Raw genomic sequence first — 24674 nt, 5'->3', positions numbered from 1 at the left:
ACAGAAGACAGAATCTCAGAACTTGAGATGAAATGGCAATTAAAGGAAAAACTGAAGAACTATTAGTCAAACAACTCAACACCTGTGAAAAGAATATGCAAGAACTCACTGAATCCACCAAAAGACCAAATCTGAGAGTCATGGGTATTAAAGAAGGAGAAGAGGTGCAAGCAAAAAGAATACATAATATATTCAACAAAATAATGACAGAAAATTTCCCAAATCTAGATGCCCATTCAGGTACAGGAAGACTCCAGAACACCGAATACATGACCAAAATAGAACAACCCCACGACATATTATCATTAAAACAACAAGCACAGAGAACAGAGAAAGAGTACTGAAGGCTGTAAAAGAGAAAAAGCGAACAACATACAAAGGTAAACCCATAAAATCACAGCAGACTTCTCAACAGAAACATTAAAAGCAAGAAGACCTTGGGGTGAGGTCTTCCGGGCACTGAATGAAAATAACTTCAACCCTAGGATACTCTACCCAGCAAAACTATCATTCAAAATAGATGGAGCAATAAAAGTCTTCCATGAGAAGCAGAAACTAAAAGAATATATGACCACAAAGCTATCACTACAAAAGATTCTTCAAGGGATTCTGCACACAGAAAGTGAAACCCAACATAACCATGAAAGGGCTGGAGTACCAAATCACAGGAAAAGAAAAGGCAAGAAAGTAGACAGTAACATCAATTAAGCTACACACAATCAAACCCTCAAACAACTAAGACAACTAAATGACAGGAATCACCACATACCTATCAATACTAACACTTAATGTTAACGGACTTAATTCCCCCATCAAAAGGCACCATTTAACAAACTGGATTAAAAAGGAAGATCCAACAATCTGTTGTTTACTGGAGACCCATCTCATCAATAGAAATAAGCATAGGCTTACGATGAAAGGCTGGAAAAAGATTTACCAAGCCAATGGCCCCTGAAAACAGGCAGGAGTAGCAATACTTATCTCTGACAAAGTAAATTTCAAACTTACATTGATCAAAGAAGGACACTTCCTACTAATAAAATGGGAAATACACCAAAAGGAAATAGCAATTATCAACCTATATGGACCCAACTTCATCAAACATACTCTGAAGGACCTAAAAACATACATAAACTCCAACATAGTGGTAATGGGAGACCTTAATACCCCTCTGATCACCAATAGATCGGTCATCCAAACGAAAAATGAGTAAAGAAATTCTAGAACTAAATTACACCATAGACCAAATGGAGCTAGCTGATGTCTACAGAATATTTCACCCAACTTCTGCACAATACATATTCTTCTCAGCAGCCCATGGGACCTTCTCAAAAATTGATCATATCTTAGAGCACAAAGCAAGCCTCAACAAATATAAGAAAATAGAAATATTCCCATGCATTCTATCTGACCACAATGCATTAAAACTAGAAATCAACAACAAAAACAATAGTAAAAAACATGCAAACAACTGGAAGCTGAACAACACATTGCTCAATGATCAATGGGTCACTGATGAAATAAAAGAAGAAATTAAAAGGTTCCTGGAAGTTAATGAAAATGAAAACATAGGTTCTGAAAACAGAACCTATGGGACACAGCAAAGGCTGTCCTAAGAGGAAAGTTTATAGCCATGAGGACATATGTTAAAAGGTCAGAAAGATATCAAATCAATCATCTAATACTACAGCTCAAACTCCTAGAAAAACAAAAATAAGCAAATCCCAAAATAAGCAGAAAGAGAGAAATAATTAAAATAAGGGCTGAAATCAATGAACTAGAAACAAAAAAAATACAAAGAATTAATGAAACAAAAAGCTAATTCTTTGAAAAAATAAGACTGACAGACCCCTGGCAAACCTAACTAAAATGAAAGAAGAAAAAACTCAAATCAGTAAAATCAGAAATGCAAAAGGGGAGATAACAACAAATACCATGAAAATCCAGGAAATCATCAGAGACTACTTTGAAAGCCTATACTCTTATAAATTTGAAAATTTTGATGAAATCGTCAGATTTCTAGAAACTTACAACCATCCAAAACTGAACCAAGAGGATATTAATCACCAAATAGATCTATAACACAAAACAAAACTGAGGCAGCAATCAAGAGATTCCCAAAAATGAAAAGTCCAGGACCTGATGGATTCACTGCTGAATTCTATCAGATGTTTAAAGAAGAACTAATACCAACCCTCCTTAAATTGTTCCATGAAATAAAAAGGGAAGGAACACTGCCTAACTCATTTTATGAAGCCAATATTACTCTCATCTCAAAATCAGACAAAGACACCTCCAAAAAGGAGAACAACAGGTCAATTTCCTTAATGAATATCAATGCAAAAATCCTCAATAAAATAATGACAAACCGAATCCAACAATACATCAGAAAGATCATACACCATGACCAAACCGGCTTCATCCCAGGGATGCAGGGGTGGTTCAACACATGCAAATCTATAAATGTAATACAGCACATTAATAGAAGCAAAGACAAAAACCACTTGATCATCTCAATAGATGCAGAAAATGCCTTCGACAAGATCCAACACCATTTCATGATAAACGCCCTAAGAAAACTAGGAATAGAAGGAATGTACCTCAACATTGTAAAGGATACATATGACAAACCTACAGCCAACATCATAATTAATGGTGAAAAACTGAAACCATTTCCCCTAAAATCAGGAGGGAGACAAGAGTGCCCACTATCCCCACTCCTATTCAACATAGTATTGGAATTTCTAGCCAGATCAATTATGCAAGAAGAAGAAATAAAAGGAATACAAATAGGTAAAGAAACTGTCAAAATATCCCTATTTGCAGATGATATGATCCTATACCTTAAAGACCCAAAAAACTCTACTCAAAAACTCTTAGACACCATAAACAGGTATAGCAAGGTGGCAGGATACAAAAATCAACTTACAAAAATCATTAGCTTTTCTATACACTAACAACGAACAAACTGAGAAGGAATATATGGAAACAATTCCATTTACAATAGCCTCAAAAAAAAATCAAATACCTAGAATTAAACTTAACAAAGGATGTGAATGACCTCTGCAAGGAGAATTTCAATCTCCTGAAGAAAGAGATCAAGGAAGACTATAGAAGATGGAAAGATCTCCCATTCTCATGGATTGGCAGAATCAACATAGTAAAAATGGCTGTACTACCAAAAGCAATCTACATGTTTAATGCAATTTCCATCAAAATCTCAATGACATTCATCACAGAGATTGAAAAATCTACCCTAAAGTTCATGAGGAAACACAAGGGACTGCAAATAGCCAAGGCAATACTCAGGAAAAAGAGCAATGCTGGAGGTATCACAATACTTGACTTCAAACTATATTACAAAGCAATAGCAATAAAAACAGACATGAAGACCAGTGGAACAAAATAGAGGACCCAGATATAAATCCACACAACTATACCCACCTCATTTTTGACAAAGGTGCCAAAAATATATGATGGAGAAAAGACAGCCTCTTCAACAAATGTTGCTGTAAAAAGTGGTTATCCATCTGCAAGAAACTGAAACTACATCCATGTCTATCACCCTGTAGTAGTATCAACTCAAAATGGATCAAGGACCTTAATATCAGACCCCTAACTCTGAAGGTAGTACAGGAAGGAGCAGAAACCACTCTGGAACTAATATGTATAGGTAAGGACTTCCTCAATAGAACCCCAGCAGCTCAGCAACTAAGAGAAAGGATAGACAAATCGTACTTCATAAAATTAAAAAGCTTCTGCACAACAAAAAAAAAATGATCTCTAAACTGAGGAGACCACCCACAGAGTGGGAGAAAATATTTGCCAGCTACACATCAGACAAAGGACTGATACCAGAATATGTAAGGAACTTCAGAAACTAAACTCTCCTAAAAATCAATGAACCAATTAAGAAATGGGCAACTGAACTGAACAGATCTTTCTCAAAAGAAGAAATTCAAATGGCCAGAAAACACATGAAAAAATGCTCACCATCTCTAGCCATAAAGGAAATGCAAATCAAAACCACACTAAGATTCCACTTCACCCTTGTTAGAATAGCCATCATCAAAAACACTACCAACGGAGCCCTGATACACTGCTGGTGACAATGCAAGCTGGTGCAACCCCTCTGGAAAAAAATTTGGAGGCTTCTTTAAAATCTAAACATAGATCTGCCACATGATCCAGTAATCCCACTCCTGGGGATATACCCAAAGGAATGCAACACAGGTTACTCCAGAGGCACCTGCACACCCATGTTTATTGCAGCACTATTCACAATAGCCAAGTTATGGAAACAATCAAGATGCCCCACTACTGACGAATGGATCAAGAAAAAGTGGGATTTGTACACAATGGAATTTATGCAGCCATGAAGAAGAATGAAATGTTATCATTTGCAGGTAAATGGATGGAACTGGAGAACATCATTCTGAGGGAGGTTAGCCAGACTCAGAAGACCAAAAATCGTATGTTCTCCCTCATATGCAGACTTTAGATCTAGGGCAAATACAACAATGTTGTTGGACTTAGGTCACATGACAAGGGGAGAGCACATACAGGAGGTATAGGAATAGGTAGAAAACCCAAAACATGAAAGCGTTTGATGTCCCCACTCCAGAGGAACTAATACAGAAACCTTAAAGTGGCAGAGGTTATCATGAGAAGGGGATCAGGAATCAGTATAAAGATCAGTTAGAGATGAATCAAGTTGGGTTGTAACACATTTGTACATGAAAGCAATGCTAGGAATCTCTCTGTATAGCTATTCTTAACTCAACTAGCAAAAATGCTTTGTCTTCTTTATTATGCTTATGTTTTCTCTTCAACAAAATTAGAGATAAAGGCAGAACACGTTCTGCCTGGAAGCAAGGGGGGCAGGGGGGAGAAATGACCCAAACAATGTATGCACATGTGAATAAATGAATAGTAAACAAAAAATTTTTTAATTAAAAAAAAATCCTAAAACTTATATAGAAATGTGAAAGACTCCAAATAGCCAAAGCAATCCTGAGAAAATGGCTAATCCTGAAGGGATCCCAATATCTGTCTTCAAATTATACTACACAGCTATAGTAACAAAACCAGCATAGAAGTGACCAAAAAAAAAAAAAATAGCACACACAGACCAATGTTATAGAACAGCAGAATACCTAGAAAAAAATCCCAAGCAGCTATAGTTATCTGTTCTTGGTAAAAGTGCCATTTTAAACTTACATACAAAAAAAATCCTCCTTAACATGTTGTGCTGTGAAAACTAGATACCTATCTGTCACCCTGTATTGAAAAGGACTCAAAATGGATCAGAGTCCCTAGTATACCATATGACACTTTTCAACTATCTAGGAAAACATAGGGGAAACACTTTGAGATACAGGCATATGCAATAACTTTCTGAAGAGGACTCCAATAGCTCAGAAAATAAGGGCAACAAATGACAAATGAAATCACATCAAATTAAAAGGCTTCTGCATAGCAAAAGAAACAATCAACATAGGAAATAAACAACTTACAGAAGGAGAAAATTGTTGCCAGGTATTCATCCAACAGATGTTAATATCTAGAATTATGAAGAACTCAAAAAATTAAACAGCAAAACACAAGTAATCCAATCAATAAATTGGTAATAGAACCAAACAGAAAGCTTTCAAATGAAAAGACAGAACACAATAAATACATTAAAGTATTATACTTAATGGAGAAAAACTGAAACCATTCCCTCTAAAATCAGGAACCAGACAAGGATGCCCACTATCTCCACTCCTATTCAACATAGTACTGGAATTCCTAGCCAGAGCAATTAGGCAAGAAGAAGGAATAAAAGGAATACAAATAGGTAAAGAAACTCTCAAAATATCCCTATTTGCAGACGACATGATCCTATACCTTAAAGACCCAAAAAACTCTACTCAGAAGCTTCTAGACATCATCAATAGTTATAGCAAGGTAGCAGGATATAAAATCAACATAGAAAAATCATTAGCATTTCTATACACTAATAATGAACAAACTGAAAAAGAATATATGAAAACAATTCCATTTACAATAGCCTCAAAAAAAATCAAATACCTAGGTGTAAACCTAACAAAAGATGTGAAAGACCTCTACAAGGAAAACTATACACCTCTGAAGAAAGAGATTGAGGAAGACTATAGAAAGTGGAGAGATCTCCCATGCTCATGGATTGGTAGAATCAACATAGTAAAAATGTCAATACTCCCAAAAGTAATCTACATGTTTAATGCAATTCCCATCAAAATTCCAATGACATTCATTAAAGAGATTGAAAAATCTACTGTTAAATTTATATGGAAACACAAGAGGCCACGAATAGCCAAGGCAATACTCAGTCAAAAGAACAATGCAGGAGGTATCACAATACCTGACTTCAAACTATATTACAAAGCAATAACAATAAAAACAGCATGGTACTGACACAAAAACAGACATGAAGACCAGTGGAACAGAATAGAGGATCCAGATATGAAGCCACACAACTATGAGCAACTTATCTTTGACAAAGGAGCTAAAAATATACGATGGAGAAATAGCAGCCTCTTCAACAAAAACTGCTGGGAAAACTGGTTAGCAGTCTGCAAAAAACTGAAACTAGATCCATGTATATCACCCTATACCAAGATTAACTCAAAATGGATCAAGGATCTTAATATCAGACCCCAAACTCTTAAGTTGATACAAGAAAGAGTAGGAAATACTCTGGAGTTAGTAGGTATAGGTAAGAACTTTCTCAATGAAACCCCAGCAGCACAGCAACTAAGAGATAGCATAGATAAATGGGACCTCATAAAACTAAAAAGCTTCTGATCATCAAAAGAAATGGTCTCTAAACTGAAGAGAACACCCACAGAGTGGGAGAAAATATTTGCCAGCTACACATCATACAAAGGACTGATAACCAGAATATACAGGGAACTTAAAAAACTAAATTCTCCCAAAACTAATGAACCAATAAAGAAATGGGCATGTGAACTAAACAGAACTTTCTCAAAAGAAGAAATTCAAATGGCCAGAAAACACATGAAAAAATGCTCACCATCTCTAGCAATAAAGGAAATGCAAATTAAAACCACGCTAAGATTCCACCTCACCCCTGTTAGAATAGCCATCATCAGCAACACCACCAACAACAGGTGTTGGCGAGGATGCGGGAAAAAAGGAACCCTCTTACACTGTTGGTGGGAATATAGACTAGTACAACCACTCTGGAAAAAAATTTGGAGGCTACTTAAAAAGATGGACATCGATCTACCATTTGATCCAGCAATACCACTCTTGGGGATATACCCAAAAGACTGTTACTCCAGAGGCACCTGCACATCCATGTTTATTACGGCACTATTCACAATAGCCAAGTTATGGAAACAGCCAAGATGTCCCAGCACTGATGAATGGATTAAGAAAATGTGGTATCTATACACAATGGAATTCTATGCAGCCATGAAGAAGAACGAAATGTTATCATTCGCTGGTAAATGGATGGAATTGGAGAACATCATTCTGAGTGAGGTTAGCCTGGCTCAAAAGACCAAAAATCGTATGTTCTCCCTCATATGTGGACATTAGATCAAGGGCAAACACAACAAGGGGATTGGACTATTAGCACATGATAAAAGCGAGAGCACACAAGGAAGGGGTGAGGATATGTAAGACACCTAAAAAACTAGCTAGCATTTGTTGCCCTTAACGCAGAGAAACTAAAGCAGACACCTTAAAGCAACTGAGGCCAATTGGAAAAGGGGAACAGGTACTAGAGAAAAGGTTAGATCAAAAAGAATTAACCTAGAAGGTAACACCCACGCACAGGAAATCAATGTGAGTCAATGCCCTGTATAGCTATCCTTATTTCAACCAGCAAAAACCCTTGTTCCTTCCTATTATTGCTTATACTCTCTCTACAACAAAATTAGAGATAAGGGCAAAATAGTTTCTGCTGGGTATTGGGGAGGGGAGAGGGAGTGGGCGGAGTGAGTGGTAAGGGAGGGGGTGGGGGCAGGGGGGAGAAATGAACCAAGCCTTGTATGCACATATGAATAATAAAAGAAAAATGAAAAAAAAAAGAGAAACTTTCTTTTTTGGGTTTCTACAAAATCCATTGATAAGAGTCAGTTACTAATAAACACCTTCTCTTTGCATGGGGTAGACATTGCTTATTGATTCACTTCTCATACTTACTGATGAAAGAAACAGAGAAAAACACTGCTAACAGCAGGAAAAATATCAACAATGAGACAAGCAGCAGGATGGAAAAACCCAGATTGCTTTGGTGAGACGTAATCTTCTTTTTATGGCCTGAAGGAGAAACCAAATTAGTTTCATGAGTAATAAATTCTTTTCTTACTTCCTCTTCTTCTTCTTCTCCCTTTTCTTCCCTGACACACAATTATTAATAGTATAGATATTCGAAATTATGTACAAAAGGAAAAGCAAGAAATAATGATGCTCATTGTAGAGACATTACAAAATACATAAAAGCACAAATTCCAGCTGTTGATAATTTAATATTTTTGCAATATATCCTTTCAGCAAGTTTTAAAGCATAAATGAATGTTTTCCCACATAGTTTTTACATCAAAGATACTGCTCTTTGACCTACTTTTTTCTTTTTCATTGTAACATGAACATTTTTCATGTCACCATATTTTCTTCTTTAATATTCTTTATTATGGTTGTATTGTATTTTGTTGTATTTTTTAATTATCTTTAAATTTGTTTCCAATATTATAGTATGATAAAGCAGATAAATCTTTATATTCATACTTCATGTTTTTAGAACAAGGCTAGTCTTTTTTAGTCACATCTTGAGTAAAATCCATTATCTGGGTGGAAGGTGTGGCTTACTAGAAGACCCCTTGCTTAGCTTGTGCGAGGACCCGGGTTCAATTCCCAGCACTATGTGGGGGGAGGGGACAAACCTTCCTTCAAGATAAAACTACCAAATAAGTACAAACTATTTTCTTAAAGTTACAATATACTGAAAATGGTGGCTAGGGTAGGGAATCAGAAATCCTAAACTCTGCAACATGAGAAACTGCCTCAAGACATCGGAGCTACACTTGGCTAATTCTGATTGCTCCTAGCCAAAATAATAACCACCATCACATTAGGTGAAGATAAAACTCAAAGACTGACCCTTAAATTAGCCTTTAATTCCACCTAACAGCACAAAAATCCCACATGGAATAGCCAGCAAAGCATGTCTGACCTGCAGAAAAAAAAAAAACTCCCAGCAGTTTCCCTTTTTTTTCTTCTTCTTTCTTTTATTTTTCTTTTCTCCTTTCTTTTTTTTTCTATCTTTCTTTTTTACTCCCAACAAGCAGAAGACAGGGCATCAATCAAAATCAAATTCTGTGACATCCTGCACTCTTAGCCCATGGAAAGCAGCCCCATGCCGTGCCACACTGAAAAAAATGGGGCCATTTCTCTCCACCACCCAGCTCCAAAACTGCTTGTGTGAAACTGCAGAACAAATAGGTGAGCATGACTCACAACACGCAACTCCCCTAGCAACCCCCCCACCCCGAGAAAATAATCCAGCACAGCCCCTAGGCAGTCTGAACACCCATATAAAAACCCTCAAAGAGGAAATCTTGGAAAAATATCACTGAGAAATTCATGGAGAAGACACTAGACATGGTTAACCAGAATGCACAAGACGCACTCAAGAAATTTCAAGACACCAAAAATAAAGAACATGAGAAGACACAGAAACAAATAAAGGAATTCAGAGAGGACTTCAACAAACGCCAAAGTGAAACAAAGGATACTATAAAAAGAGATATATAAATTAAAGATGACAGCACAAAATATAAAAGAGTAATTGAACAAGAATGTGGAAAACCTCAGAAAAGAGAATGAAACAGAAATCTTAGAAATGAAAAGTATCTTTAGTCAAACAAAAAACACAGTGACAGGCCACTCCAGCAGACTAGAACAAGTGGAAGACAGAATCTCAGAGCTCAAGGATAAAATAGAAATTGAAGAAAAAGCAGAAGAAATCTTAGTCAAACAATTCAAAAGCTGTGAAAGGAATATGCAAGAACTCAGTGACTCCATCAAAAGACCAAACCTGAGAATCATAGGCATTGAAGAAGGAGAAGAGGTGCACACCAAAGGGCTAGGTAATATATTCAATAAAATAATAACAGAAAATTTCCTAAACCTTGAGGACATTTTGCCCATCCAGATACAGGAAGCCTCCAGGACACCAAAAACACTTGACCAAAATAGAACCTTCCCACAGCATATTATCATTAAAACAACAAGCATGAAGAACAGAGAAAGAGTATTGAAGGCTATAAGAGAGAAAATATAAATAACATATAAAGGTAAACTCATCAAAATAACAGCAGATTTCCCAACAGAAACCTTAAAAGCAAGAAGGGCATGGAGTGAGGTATTTCAAGCACTGAATGAAAATAACTTCAGCCTAAGAATACTCTACCCAGCAAAACTATCATTCAAAATTGATGAGCAATAAAAATCTTCCACAATAAACAGAAATGAAAACGATATATGACCACCAAGCCACCGCTACAGAAGATTCTACAGGGAATTCTGCACAGAGAGGATGAAAGCAAACAAAACCACAAGAGGATGGGAAATATCAAACTACAGGAGAAAAAAAAAAGTAATCAGAGTTGCACTGATTTGGCTGCACACAATCAAACCCTTAAACAACAAAAACAACTAAATAGCAGGAATCACCACATACCAATCAACATTAACACTGACTGTCAAGGGACTCAACTCCCCCATCAAAAGATACCATTTGGCAAACTGGATTAAAAAGGAGGATCCGACAATCTGTTGTTTACAAGAGACCCATCTTATTAACAGAAATAAACACTAGCTTAGGGTAAAAGGCTAGAAGAAGATTTACTAAGCCAATGACTCCAAAAAACAGGCAGGAATAGCAATACTTATGTCAGACAAATTAGACTTCAAACTTACATTAGTCAAATAAGATAAAGAAGGACACTTCAAACTAATAAAAGGTACAAGACATCAAAAGTAAATGTCAGTGCACACAATTTCATCAAACATATACTAAAGGACTTAAAAGCATATATAGACTCCAACACAGTGGTGGTGGGAGACTTTAATACCCCTCTATCACCAATAGATAGGTCATCCAAACAAAAAAACAACAAAGAAATTCTGGAACTAAATCACACCATAGAATAAATGGACCTAGCTGATGCCTACAGAATATTTCATCCAATGACAGCTCAATATACATTTTTCTCAGCAATCCATGGAACGTTCTCCAAAATAGATCATATCTTAGGGCACAAAGTAAGCGTCAACAAATATAAGAAAATAGAAATAATCCCCTGCATTCTATCTGATCACAATGCATTAAAACTAGAACTCAAAAACAACAGCAGAAAATATGTAAATAATTGGAGGCTGAATAACATATGCCTCAACAATCAATGGGTCATAGAAGAAATAAGAGAGGAAATCAAAAGGTTTCTGGAAGTTAATGAAAATGAAAACACCACCTCCCAGAACCTATGAGACACAGCAGTCCTAAGAGGAAAGTTTATAGTCATGAGTGCACATATAAAAAGAAAGAAAGCTCTCAAATAAATGACCTAGTACTACATCTCAAACTCCCAGAAAAACAAGAGCAAGAAAAATGCAAAACAAGCAGAAGGAGATAAATATAAAAATAAGGGCCAAAATTAATGAAATAGAGACCTTAAAAACCATACAAAGATTCGACAAAACAAAAAGCTGGTTCTTGAAAAAATAAACAAGATTGAAAAACCCCTGGCAAATATGACTAAAATGAGGAGGGAAAAGACCCAAATTAGTAAAATCAGTAATAAAAGGGGGAGAAAATAACAAACACCAAGGGAATCATACCAGACTACTTTGAGAACCTATATTCCAATAAATTGAAAGTCTTGAAGAAATGGAAAAATTTCTAGACACATATGACCATCCAAAACTGAGCCAAGAGGATATTAACCACCTGAGTAGATCTATAACACAAAAAGAAATTGAAGCAGCAATAAAAAGTCTCTCAAAAAAGAAAAATCCAGGACATAACGGATTATCAGTTGAATTCTACCAGACCTTCAAAGAAGAACTAATGCCAAAACTCCTTAAACTTTTCCATGAAATGCAAAGGGAACTTCATTCTATGAAGAAGCATTGCACTCATCCCAAAACCAGACAAGGACATATCCAAAAAGGAGAACTACAGGCCAATCTCCTTAATGAACACTGATGCAAAAATCCTTAATAAAATAATGGCAAACCAAATTGAACAACAGATCAGAAAGATCATTCACAATAACCAAGTCAGCTTCATCCCAGGAATGCAGGGTTGGTTCAACATATGTAAATCAATAAATGTAATAAAGCACATTACTAGAAGCAAAGACAAAAACTACTTGATCATCTCAATAGAAGCAGAAAAGCCTTTGATAAGATTCACCACCACTTCATGATAAAAGCTCTAAGAAAACTAGGAATAGAAGGAATGTACCTCAACATTATAAAGGCTATATATGACAAACCAATAGCCAACATCATACTTAATGGGGAAATACTGAAACCATTTCCCCTAAAGTCAGGAATGAGACAAAGATGCCCACTCTCCACTCCTATTCAACATAGTCCTGAAATTCCTAGCCAGAACAATAAGGCAAGAAGAAGTAATAAAAGGAATAAAAATAGGTAAGGAAACTGTCAAAGTATCTCTGTTTGCAGACAACATGATCCTATGCCTCAAAAGCCCAAAAAACTACACCCAAAAACCCCTAGACAGCATAAATAACTTCAGCAACATAACAGGATACAAAATCAACTTACAGAAATCAGTAGTCTTTCTATACAATAAAAATGATCAAATTGAGAAAGAATATAGAAAAACAATTCCATTTACAATAGCCTCAAAAAAAATCAAATACCTAGGAATAAACTTAACAGAGTATGTAAATGACCTCTACAAGGAGAATTACAAACCCCTGAAGAGAGAGGTTGAAGAAGATTACAGAAGGCAGAAAGATCTCCCATGCTCATGGATTGGCAGAATCAACATAGTAAAAATGGCTATTCTACCAAAATCAATCTACATGTTCAATGCAATTCCCATCAAAATCCCAATAGCATTCATCACAGAGACTGAAAAATTTACCCTGAAGTATATTTGGAAACACAAAAAGATGCGAATAGTCAAGGGAATACTGAGCAAAAAGAGCACCACTGGAGGTACCACAATACCCAATTTCAAACTATACTACAGAGCTATAGCAATAAAAACAGCATGGTACTGGCCCAAAAACAGATATGAAGAACAAAATAGAGGACCCAGATATGAATCCATCCAGCTACACCCACCTCATTTTTGACAAAGGCACCAAAAACATACAATAGAGAAAGACAGCCTCTTCAACTAATGGTGTTGGGGAAAGGGGCTATCTGCCTGTAGAAAACTGAAACTAGATCCATGCCTGTCACCCTGCATGAGTATCAACTCAAAGTGGATTAAGGACCTTAATCTCAGACCTGAAACCTTGCAGTTAACATGAAAGAACACAAAATACCCTGGAAGCAATAGATATAGTCAAGGACTTCCTCAGTAGAACTCTAGCAGCCCAGCAACTACAAGAAATGATGGACAAATGGGACTACATGAAATTAAAAAATATCTACACAACAAAAGAAATTGTCTCTAAATTGAAGAGCCCACACACAGAGTGAGAGAAAATATTTGCTTGCTATACATCACACAAATGACTGATAACCAGAATATATAGGGAGCTCAGAAAACTAAACTCCCCAAAAATTAATGAATTAATTTTAAAATTAATGAATTAATTAGTTCAGTGGGCAACTGAACTAAACAGAACTGTTTCAAAGGAAGAAGTCCAAATGACCAAAAAACAAATGAAAAAATGCTCACCATCCCTGGCCATAAAGGAAATGCAAATCAAAACCACACTAAGATTCCACCTCACTCCTATTAGAATAGCCATCATCAAGAACACCAACAACAACAAATGTTGGCAATGATGCAGGGAAAAAGGAACCCCCATACACTACTAGTGGGAATGTAAGCTAGTACAACAACTTTAGAAAACAATATGGAGGCTTCTTAAAAAACTAAACATAAACCTGCCATATGATCCAGCAATAGCACTCCTAGGGATATACCCAAAGGAATGTGACTCAGGTTATTACAAAGGCACCTGTACACCCATGTTTACTGCAGCACTATTCACAATAGCCAAGCTATGGAAACAGCCAAGATGCCCCACTACCAATGAATGAATTTTAAAAATGTGGTATTTATATACAATGAAATTTTATTCAGCCACAAAGAAGAATGAAATTTTGTCATTCGCAAATAAATGGGTAGAACTGGAGAACATTACCTTAAGTGAAGTTAGTCAGAATCAGAAGGCCAAAAATCACATGTTCTCCCTCATATGCCAATTATCAATGTAAAATAAATGCAGTAGTATTATTGGACATGGGTCACTCACTAAGGGGAGAACACACATAGGAGGAATAGGGAAAGGAAAGGAAACCTAAAACTTGAATGTGGTTGATGTGCTCACTGCAGAGGAGCGAAAATAGTAATCTTAAACTGGCAGAGGCCACTATGGGAAGGGGACCAGGAAGTAGAGAAGCAGTCTGGTAGAGATGAACCAATGTGGGTTGCAATACACAAGTCCATGGAAGCAATGCTAGGAATCTCTCTGTACAGCTATCTTTGTCTCAAGCAAGCAAAAACTCTGTGTCTTTCTTATTCTCTCCTATGTTTTCTCTTCAACAAAATCAGAAAACAAGAGGGCGGAACAGGTTCTGCCCAGAAGCAAGAGGCGAAGGGAGCGGGGCGGGGTGGGGGGGTATTACAAACAATTTATACACATGTAAGAACATGTAAAAATGATAAAATAAAAGAAAAAGAAAGGAAAAAAGTTACAATATACTAACAAGTGGAGAAGGACAAAAAACAGTATTATGTAATATGATCTCATTTTTTTAAATATGTAGGATTTATGTATATTTATATGTAGAAGAATATACAATATAGAGAGTATGTTTTTCTCTAAATGCTCAACATGAAGATGGTATCTCAAATCTTTTCTGTCCAGCTCTAAAACTCTACATCCCCTTAATGGTTATTTACAGGCAACTCAATCTGCTGAGATGCCTATGTTTCCCTGACTCAGCCACTACGAAACAAACAACTAACATCACCCAAGCCTTGCTTATAACTCTCACTTCATCCTTTATTTCATCATTAATTTGAATTACCAGAAAAAAATTTTTTTTACCTTCAGGAATGTCTGTGTCAGTGCCTGAGGACTTGGATTCATTTTTCAAATTCACTTCATCATAAATGTTTTCCAAAGCCATATTGAAAAGAGACTTTCCGCTTTCTTCAGAAAATCAGTTTCATTTCTTCCTTTAAAAAAACACACTTATAAATGAGAGCCAAACATGATGGTAAATTGTCTTAGCAATCAATTAGATAAGAACAGAGGCACTAAATAGGCACGAACCCCTAAGAGGTATCACATGAGAGATACAAACCACAATTTGGAACCTCCACAGACAGAGGTCCCATCCCCAAGACCAGCACAGTGAGAATTATAGCTTTTAAACACACTCATTAGAGCTATGCAAATATAACAAGTCTGGGAACTCAACAAGCAAGAGAAAAAAATAGGAAGGAAAGGAAAAGAGGAACCAAGCAATTAAAGACTTTCCTGAGAACTGTGTTCTCGAAACTCACCAGCAAAAATAAAATTCATATGTTCCACAGAATTACTTATAAACCAAGCAATCTGAGCAAACACTTGTTCATACTGAATCAGCCCCAACATTTCTGACTGATCAAGCAACTGCTAGGTACATTCTAGCAACATTCTAAGAGGACCATAGACTTACCTCAGATGTGGGCCTCCCCACTTTCAAGTCAGCTGCTCTAGTGTGGTGGGAATGACAAAGTGAATCTTATTCCTTCTGAAGCTATTCCTCTCAGCTCCGTGTTTCCTGTTGTTTTTAACTAACTCCATCATGAAGCTCCATCCATTTTGCTACTGGTCACCCAAGAACTCCTGAGAGCAGCTCATTATTAGATGTTGGAGGAGGAGACCATCTTTCTTTTATAAGCATATATTAATTGTACGAAGTAACTGTTTCATCATGACATTTCCATATATTCATATAATGTACTTTGATTATATTCACCCCGCATTACTTTCTTAACTCCCCTCCTTGCTCCCTTTCACATCCCCCTTTCATTTTCATGCTCTTCCCATACCCTATATTTCACACATGAGAGAAAATATACAATACTTGTTTTTGGGAGACTGGCTTATTTCTCTTAATGCAATGGTCTCCAGTCCCATCCATTTCCCTGAAAACAAAAGAATTTCATTCTTCTTTATGCTTGAGTAAAACTCCAGTACATATGTATGCCACATTTTCTTCATCCATTTATCCAGTGATGCACAACAATGGCTGAGACCATCTTTTATTCCTCACTTCTCTCTCCTTTTAATACTCACGGCTCCTCAACAAACATCTCTACAGTTTCATAACACTATTTTTAAGTTAGGATAGTTAAAATTTAATCACAATATAGAAGGGGATGAATTTAAATTGAGTGCTAAAGATTTTTTTTTCTGAAAAGCCAAGAGGAAACCACTCCAAAATTAAATCTTCCATGACAGACCTTTCCACAGACATGATGCCAGCTCACAATAAGACTCTCTGCCTTCAGCTCTTGAAATGATTCCCTTCTTTAATCGCCCTCAGATAATTCCCCTTCTCAGCTAACACAAACATACACATGAACACACACACACATTTACACTGATTTCCATTATATTTCTATATCTAAATGCACTAAAAACCATGAGTTCAAGCTAATGCTTTTAATTTCAATCCAATACCATAGGATTTTCCTTCCGTTCTCTCTACTTCCATATTTCCAATTCCCTTCTGTGACAGTAAGAAACCTGTGTTCATTTTCTATAACTTATCCTCTTCCTTGAGTAATCTTCTGGATATTACCAATCTTCCACCTTTGGTGCCATTCATCTCCTGCTAAGATGCCCTTCTCTCCTGGTTGGACTCTAGTGCCCAATCCAATCCCCTGTCTCTTGCACAGATACCCTCCTCCCTCTGCCTGGGTGTTCTCCCACATGGACATCCAACATCCTCTAAGGACACCTTCCTCACCAACTGAGGTTCTGACACCCTGGGCTAACCCACCCTCCATAGGGAAGCCTCCTTTTCTCTGCTTGTACTCGGAGTCCTGATAGTGAATCTCCCTGAGATCTAACACCCCACACAAGGGTACTCACATTGGCAGAAGCCCTCCACACCTAGAAGGTTCTGACTGACCGTACTGGGCTACCAAACCACATGGACAAAACCTTATACTACTCAGTATCTAAAACACTCACCAGGTCTACTTTCTGCATAGATACTTTCTTCATCCAGCCTGGACTCTGATACCACATGCAATGTACTCCACCTCCCTGCAAGGATGCCTTCCTTATTTTGATAGGCTCTGAGTTTCCACACTGGGCTCTCCACATTCTCCTTCCCCTTCCTATATCTGAAAGCCATACCTATTCTATCCTCTAAAGGATGTTCTCAGACCCTTTAGGTTCTGAATCCCCAATCCATATTGGAGCTAATACTATGTACAGGCATCCTCCTCACCCTGCTTCTGCTCAGACTCCCTGCACCTGACCACCCAACTACACTGATGCCTTCTCCACCTTTCAGACTCTGATGTCCCATACCAAGCTGTTCCTATTGTGTACACCTTCCTCAGTCCTTTTTTCCCCCAGTACTCTGTCCCAAGCCAATGCCATGTGTGGACAACCTGATTACCATGCTCAGGCTCTGGTTCTCCAAGTCAGACACACTCTCACCCCAGGGTGTTGTTTTCCTCACTCTGCTTGGGATCCAATACCCCTTGTCAAGCAACCCTCTGCATAGTCACTTTTCTTAATCTCTGAGCCCCTGTGCCAGACCATTACTGTCCTCTACCCTACCCTACCACAGACACCTACCTTGCCCTTCCTCATATAGTGTTTTGTCTAGGAGTAAACTACCTAGTGGGAAATGGTATGACAAAAAGATGTGGGACTTACAAGTTTTCTGCACTTGGTTATTTCACCTAACAAGCACTAACACACAGGCAGGTGTGCACACAACTTCCTCACAATAATAATCACTCCTCCCAATAATAGAGCAAGTCAGAGCTCTATGGAAGTCATAACTATCCCAAGACTACTGACAACAGTGAGTTCCTGTGGAAAACCCCAGGGCAAAACACTCAGAAATGGATTCCTGCACGAAGCACTAGACACGATGACAGCTCCACAGCAAACAACTCCACAAATGAAGAAAAGCAACATGATGAACTCTTCAGGAAAGTACGACGCATAGTAAATAAGCTTACTCCTGAAAAGGTTGACAGGCTATTTCTTGAGCTCCTTAATGTGGATGTAGAGTCCAAACTCATCCTTAAAGGAGTCATGTTACTAATTGTGGACAAAGCCCTACAAGAACCATCACTGTATGATCAGTTATGTCTCCAATTGGCAGAAGATGCACCAAATTTTGATGGCCCAGCAGCAGAGAGTCAACCAGAACAGAAGCAAAGCACAACATTCAGATACTTCCTAATTCCCAAATTATAAGATAAATTTGAAAACTGAACCAGAAATGCTGACATCTATGAAAATTCCCTCTTCCCTGAGGAGAAGAAACAAAGAGCTATTCCTAAAGATAAAGATTCTGAGGCACATCAAACTCATTGGAGAACTTGGAAAGCTTGATCTTATTCATGAACCTAATCCTTCATAAGTGCATCAAAACGAGAGCTTTTGGAAAAGAAGAAGGTCCAACTCAAAGACATGAGATAGGACTTGGCTCTGTCAGATAATGAGGACAGTGGGACCTATATTATACCATGAATGAGCCAAGTCCCTAATTGATCAGTACTTTGCTCCTTGATGTTAAGTAAGGAATTGCCAGGGAGGACTCATTTCCTGCTGCAGGATACCATAGAGTTGCATAAGGTTCCCAGAGAAGCTTTTCCTGACAATGGACCAAAGATGAGCAATCAAATCCATCAAGATACAGTAAAAGGTTGAAGAATGTTTATTGCTGTTCCTATGGCTCAAAGGATGAGAAGTGATTTCTTTTTGAAGGGACCATTCATACCACCCAAGATGAAAATGGACAGGGACCCACTGGGAGAACTTGCTATGTTTGGACAGATGCCAGGTAGCAGAATTGGTACTGTCCCAAGAGTTGTGAAGGATAGATTTTTCACCCACCATGGGATGTCACTGTTCAAATCAGCTTTTCAATGGACGTGTGGAACATACCATGCCTCCCACACAGTCACAATTTGGAGAGATGGGAGGGGAGCTTATAAGAAAACTGATTAGCCTGTGGCCTACTCAGTGATTCCTAACGAAGAAAAATCAAGTGCCAAAGCTTCAGCCTCAGCTAACTATGATTCCTCCTAGTGCACAACCACCATGTGCTCAAACACCACCTCTGGGACAGACACCTCACCTTTGTCTCAAAACTAAAACAACACCTATCCAGTAAAAGTCTTCCAAGACCAACAAAAAGCTACCATCATTGAAGGAAGAAGTACTTAACCCTACTGAAACCATTATGACTGAATATCTGAACAATGGAAATGCAAACAAGGCTGTAAAGGTATAAGAGAAATGAGAGCTCCTAAACAATTTCTTCCTGAGATGTTAAGCAAAGTGAGCATCTTGTCACTGGATAGAAGTGATGAAGATTAAAAAAAAAAAAAGGCTAATTCTTTGCTCGTTTTACTCAAAAAGGAAGGAATAACAAGTGACAACTTTATGCAGGCTTTCCTGAATATTATAGATCAATGCCCCAATCTGGAGCTTGACATCACCTAGGTGAAATCATCTTTAGCACAGTTTGCAGCTTGTACCACATTTCAGAGCTGGTGAGCACTTCAGAACTAGCTCAACCACTGGAGAGTGGCACCCATTTCCCTCTCTTCTTACTTTGCCTTCATCAATTAGCTGAATTGCAAGGTCCAGAATGGTTAACAAAACTTTTTCAACAAAACAAAGTCAATATGCAGAAAATGCTCCTGGAAATTTTTCAGAATAAGGACTGCATGTTGGAGATTTTGGAAGGAAAGAGTCTGAGTTTCTTATTGACACTTCTCAAATTAGAGAAGGAGCTTTTGAAGCAAATAAAGTTGGATCCATTCAGTCAAATCATATATGGATGAATATGGTTCAAACTTCACGTAGATAAAGAATTTGTGAACATCTTAAATAGAACTTCTATTTATATTTACTTATGATTTTAAGGAAAAGAGGCTTTGCTAATTCCATATGGATTCAGTATTAGCCACATGCCATGTTTGATAAGGTATCTATCATGAAGTGTGAAAGTCCGTGAGAAATTGATGGTGTACCTTTACTCTGCACTTTGCATCATGTTGCTGTTTACCTGTGGAAGAAGAAATTTGTCTAGCCTTTGTGCCAGTTCCTGGGAGGTAACCTCTAAACCCTTTCACATTTCCCAAGTAATAAGAATACCTGCATCATTCATGGTAGACACTGATACTTTATAATACAGAGGTTATTCATGGAGCAGGGGGTGGCCTTAATAGTTTATGCTAGCAAGATAATTCAGGTCAGGGGCTGGCCACGCCAGAAACACTAACCATTTGATGAGTGTTGTGGTCTTGACCCATGAGAGAACAACCCAGGCAGGGAAGAAATGCTGCAGAATTAGTTCAATGTCATGATTAATGATTCAATCACTCACACTTACGTAATAAACCCCAATAAAATCTCTCAACATCAAAGCTCAGATGAGTTCCCCTACTTGGCAATATTCTGCTACAAAGGTGACATATACATTGGTTCAATGGAAGTTTCACATTTGAGACCCTCCTACACCTCACCCTATTTGTCTCTCCCTTAGCTGTCATTTCTAACCTTTAGAATATAATAAGCCTATATAAGTATGGCACAATCCTGAGTTCAGTGATATTCTAGCAAACCATGGAACCTGAGGGGCTAATGGGAACTGCTACATTTGTAGTCAGTTGATCAAAACTGGGAATTCCTAGACTTATGGTTGGAATCTGATGTAAGGGCAGTCTTGAGGAGGCATTCCCTTAACCTATAGAAACTGGTCTGATTCCAAGTAGCTGGTGTCAGAAGTCATTGTAATACCTCAATATTGTTAATCCCATAAAAACAAGATATTTGTTAGGTTATTTTGCATTTTGTAACAAGATAATCAGTGACCATTTCATTTACTTTGGCAAGTTACTTAAAAGACAAGAAACTTATTAGATATTGTTACTTTTTCAGTGCTTTGAAAGGTTTTCCAGTGGTATACCAATTAGCAACAATAAAGCACACAAGTACACATACACACACACACACACTGTGTTTTCAAGGTAAAGGTGCTATTTTAACAACAGATGAGAAGGCAACTACATTTCTTTCTATTGCTAGAAATGTTTTCATGTTGTTTTCTGTGTTTCTTCTACCAAAAATGATGTAAGGATGTGGCTTATCCACACTGTTTTTGAAATCTTATAACTGATTTCACTTGACCCCTCTCACAGTATACAAAACTAAACTCAAAATAGATCAAAGACTTAACTATACAACTTAAACTACTGGAAGAAAACAAGGGAAAGATTTCAAGATATCAGCATAGGCTTTTATCTTTTGGATAATGCCCTAGAAGCACTGACAATAAAAGATTAAAATAAATGGGATTGCATCATGTAAAGGGGTTCTGCACAGCAAAGGAAACAGTAAATATAGTAAAGAAACAACCTAAAGAATAGTAGAAAAATTGCAAACTATTCATCTGATAAGGTGTTAATATCCACAATATGTAAAGAACACAAAAAGTTTACAATGTCCAATTTGAAAACTGGGCAAATGATCTAAATAAACTTTTCTTAAAAGAACACAAATGGTCATAATACGTATGAAAAAATCTTCAACATCACTAACCATCAGGAAAATGCAAACCAAAACCACAATGAGACATCATCTCACCCCAGTCAGAATGGCTATTATCACAAAAGCAAAACATAACAAATGCTACTGAAAATGCAGAGAAAAGGGAAGTAATATATACTTCTCTTGGGACTGCAAATTAATACAGTCATTATGTAAAACAGTACGAAGTTTCCTCAAAAAATTAAATTGGCCTAATGATACTGCTACCCCACTTCTCAGTATATATACAGAGAAAACGAACTCAGCATATTGAAGAGATATATGCATCCTTTGTTTACTGATGCACTAAAAACAATAGCCAAGATTGTTGAAATGTTGAATGTATAAAGTAATGGAAAATGAGCTGAGCACCACTGGTTCATGCCTGTAATCCTATCTACTTGGGAGGCTGAGATCAGGAAGATCACAGTTCAAGACTAGCCTCGGCAAATAGTTTGTGAGACCCTGTCTCCAAAATATCCAGACAAAACAGACTAGTGGCTCAAGAAGTAGAGTGTCTGCTTTGCAAGCACAAAGCCCTGAGTTCAAACCCCAGTCCTACCAAAAAAAAGAAATTAGTGTATGAATGAAGAAAATTTGGTGTATAAATACACACACATACACAGAATAGAATATTATTTGGCCATGTAAAAGAATAAAATTCTGTCATTTGCAGCAACATGGATGGAACAAGAGGACATTATGTTAGGTACAATAAATCAGGCACAGAACAGCAAATGTTGTCCCTTCTCACTTATATGTGGTAGCAAAAAACTGATCTCCCAGAATTAGGGAATATAATATTATAATAGTTCCCATATCCTGGGAAAGGTGTGTGGAAGGAAAGAATAGAGAGAGATGGCTAGTGGCAGCAGGGTTCCTAGAGTACAGTAGGATAACATTCATTAACAGGAATTAATCATTGCCAAGTAACTGGTAGAGATGACTTTGAATGTTCCCAACACAAAAATAAATGATTACTGTTTAAGGGAATGAATATGCCAATTACCCTGCTCTGATCATCACACATTGCATACATGAATTAAAATATCACACTGTTTCCCATAAAAGAAATACACAATTACTATGTGCCAATTAAAAAATAAAAATTTGGGGGCTGGAAGTATAGATCAAGTGTTAGAATCCCTGCCTAGCAAGCATGAGGCCCTAAGTTCAAACTGTAGCACTGCAATCAATAATAAATAAATTTGAATAAAATAAAACTTAACGTGACTTGACTGAACAGAACAGCCATAATAAACATCTTAAGGACAACTGAAGCTACTTGAGTACAGAAAATGTAGCTCATAATATTAGGAAATACTTGTTAAATTTCTTAAATGTGATAATCATACGATTTTGTGGAAGAATGACAATGTTAGAAGATACATAAAATGTCATCATATGAAATTTACTGCTAAATGATACAGCAAATAATATATATAGTCAAATGTTAGTAATTATTAAATATAGATTGTAGTTAGTTGGGTACCAGATGTACTATTCATTCAATCCCTGACTGAAAAGATCCGTGATAGGGCTGGCAGAGTGCGTTGAGTGGTAGAGCATCTGAGACCCTGAGTTCAAGCCCTGGTACCATCAGAAAAAGAATACTCATGATAAAAAGTTGAGAGGAAAATCCCATAAGTTTGAAATAAAAATTTATGTGGTCTGAGGTAGGAAAAAGACCAATAATTTCATCCACCACAATCAACTTGGCTTCATTCTAGAAATGCAAAGATGGTTCAACATACACAAATCAACAAATGTAGAAGAGATTCCAAGATGGCAGCTAGAGGAGCAAAGCAGAAAGCAAGCCTCCTATAGTGAAATCTTGGAGAGACGCTGGAGAAACACTTTGCAGGAAAACCACAGAGAAGAGGCAAAACTTTGACAGCTCCACACTTCCAGCCGGCGCAGGGAATCTCCACTTCATGTTAAACGGAGAAACAAGGAGGGCCCCCAGGGCCGCCAGTCGCCCACACCCAGATGGCTTGGGAAGACATGAACCAGGTGAGCTTTGCAGTACTGCAGTACTCCCACAGACAAGCCTGGGCCAGAGCAGCATAGCCCACTGGACAGACTGACCTCCACCTGGGAAAAAAAGAGAAACTGAGTAATAAGCAAAAAGAACAATAAAGACACACGGGAAAGAGGGTGGGGTGCACTGAGCGCCAAAGACTGGGGGAAGGGAAGCCTTCCCAGGACTGTAAATAAACAAGCCAGGCAGGCTGGAGAGGCTCTGGTGGGAACAGGGGCACGCGCCCAGCAACCAGGAGTGGAAAAGCTTGTGAGAGTGGCACAGGGAGGAAAACTCCACAGGAGAGGAGGGAAGACCCACTTCCTATGTGAACTGTAAACAAACATGGCAGCTGGCAGGGGCAGCAGCACCGCCCAGTAATCAGGAGGAGGAAAGCCTGTAAAAGTGGGCAGTGGGAGGAAAACTGCACAGGAGAGGGGGGAAGACCCACTTTCCACATGAACTGTAAATAAACACACAGGCCTGAGAAAGTGGATGCAGTGTCACCTTCCCCAGTGCTTGGAAAGGGGAAAGCTTGTAGCAGAGGCACACAGGAAAACTCTGAGTAAACAAAGCCTGCAGGGCCAGGTGAG

General features: G+C 37.7%; 1 protein-coding gene and 1 pseudogene across 8 annotated transcripts in view; one reads left to right on the top strand and one right to left on the bottom strand.

The window, feature by feature from the left end:
- LOC109680657 (C-type lectin domain family 4 member A) overlaps nt 1-16230 on the bottom strand; it is a 142619-nt gene extending 126389 nt beyond the window's left edge. For 3 of the 8 annotated variants that reach the window (XM_074076129.1, XM_074076128.1, XM_074076130.1), the window contains exons 1-2: nt 15324-15695; nt 8197-8313 (exon numbers count right to left, since the gene is read on the bottom strand). The gene's annotated coding sequence lies outside the window, so the exon portion shown is untranslated. Of the gene's footprint in view, nt 1-8196; nt 8314-15323; nt 15698-15939 lie in introns of those variants that run through there. The other 5 variants (XM_074076134.1, XM_074076131.1, XM_074076132.1 and 2 more) reach the window with 5 other exon arrangements.
- Nucleotides 15490-20358, top strand: LOC109702999 (eukaryotic translation initiation factor 4 gamma 2 pseudogene; annotated as a pseudogene).
- Nucleotides 20359-24674: the final 4316 nt, after the last annotated feature.

The sequence above is a fragment of the Castor canadensis genome, chromosome 6 (genome assembly GCF_047511655.1).
Source record: "Castor canadensis chromosome 6, mCasCan1.hap1v2, whole genome shotgun sequence".
NCBI lineage: Eukaryota > Metazoa > Chordata > Mammalia > Rodentia > Castoridae > Castor > Castor canadensis.
Note: the sequence above shows the minus strand (reverse complement) of the source record. Positions and strands in the feature narration are given on the sequence as shown.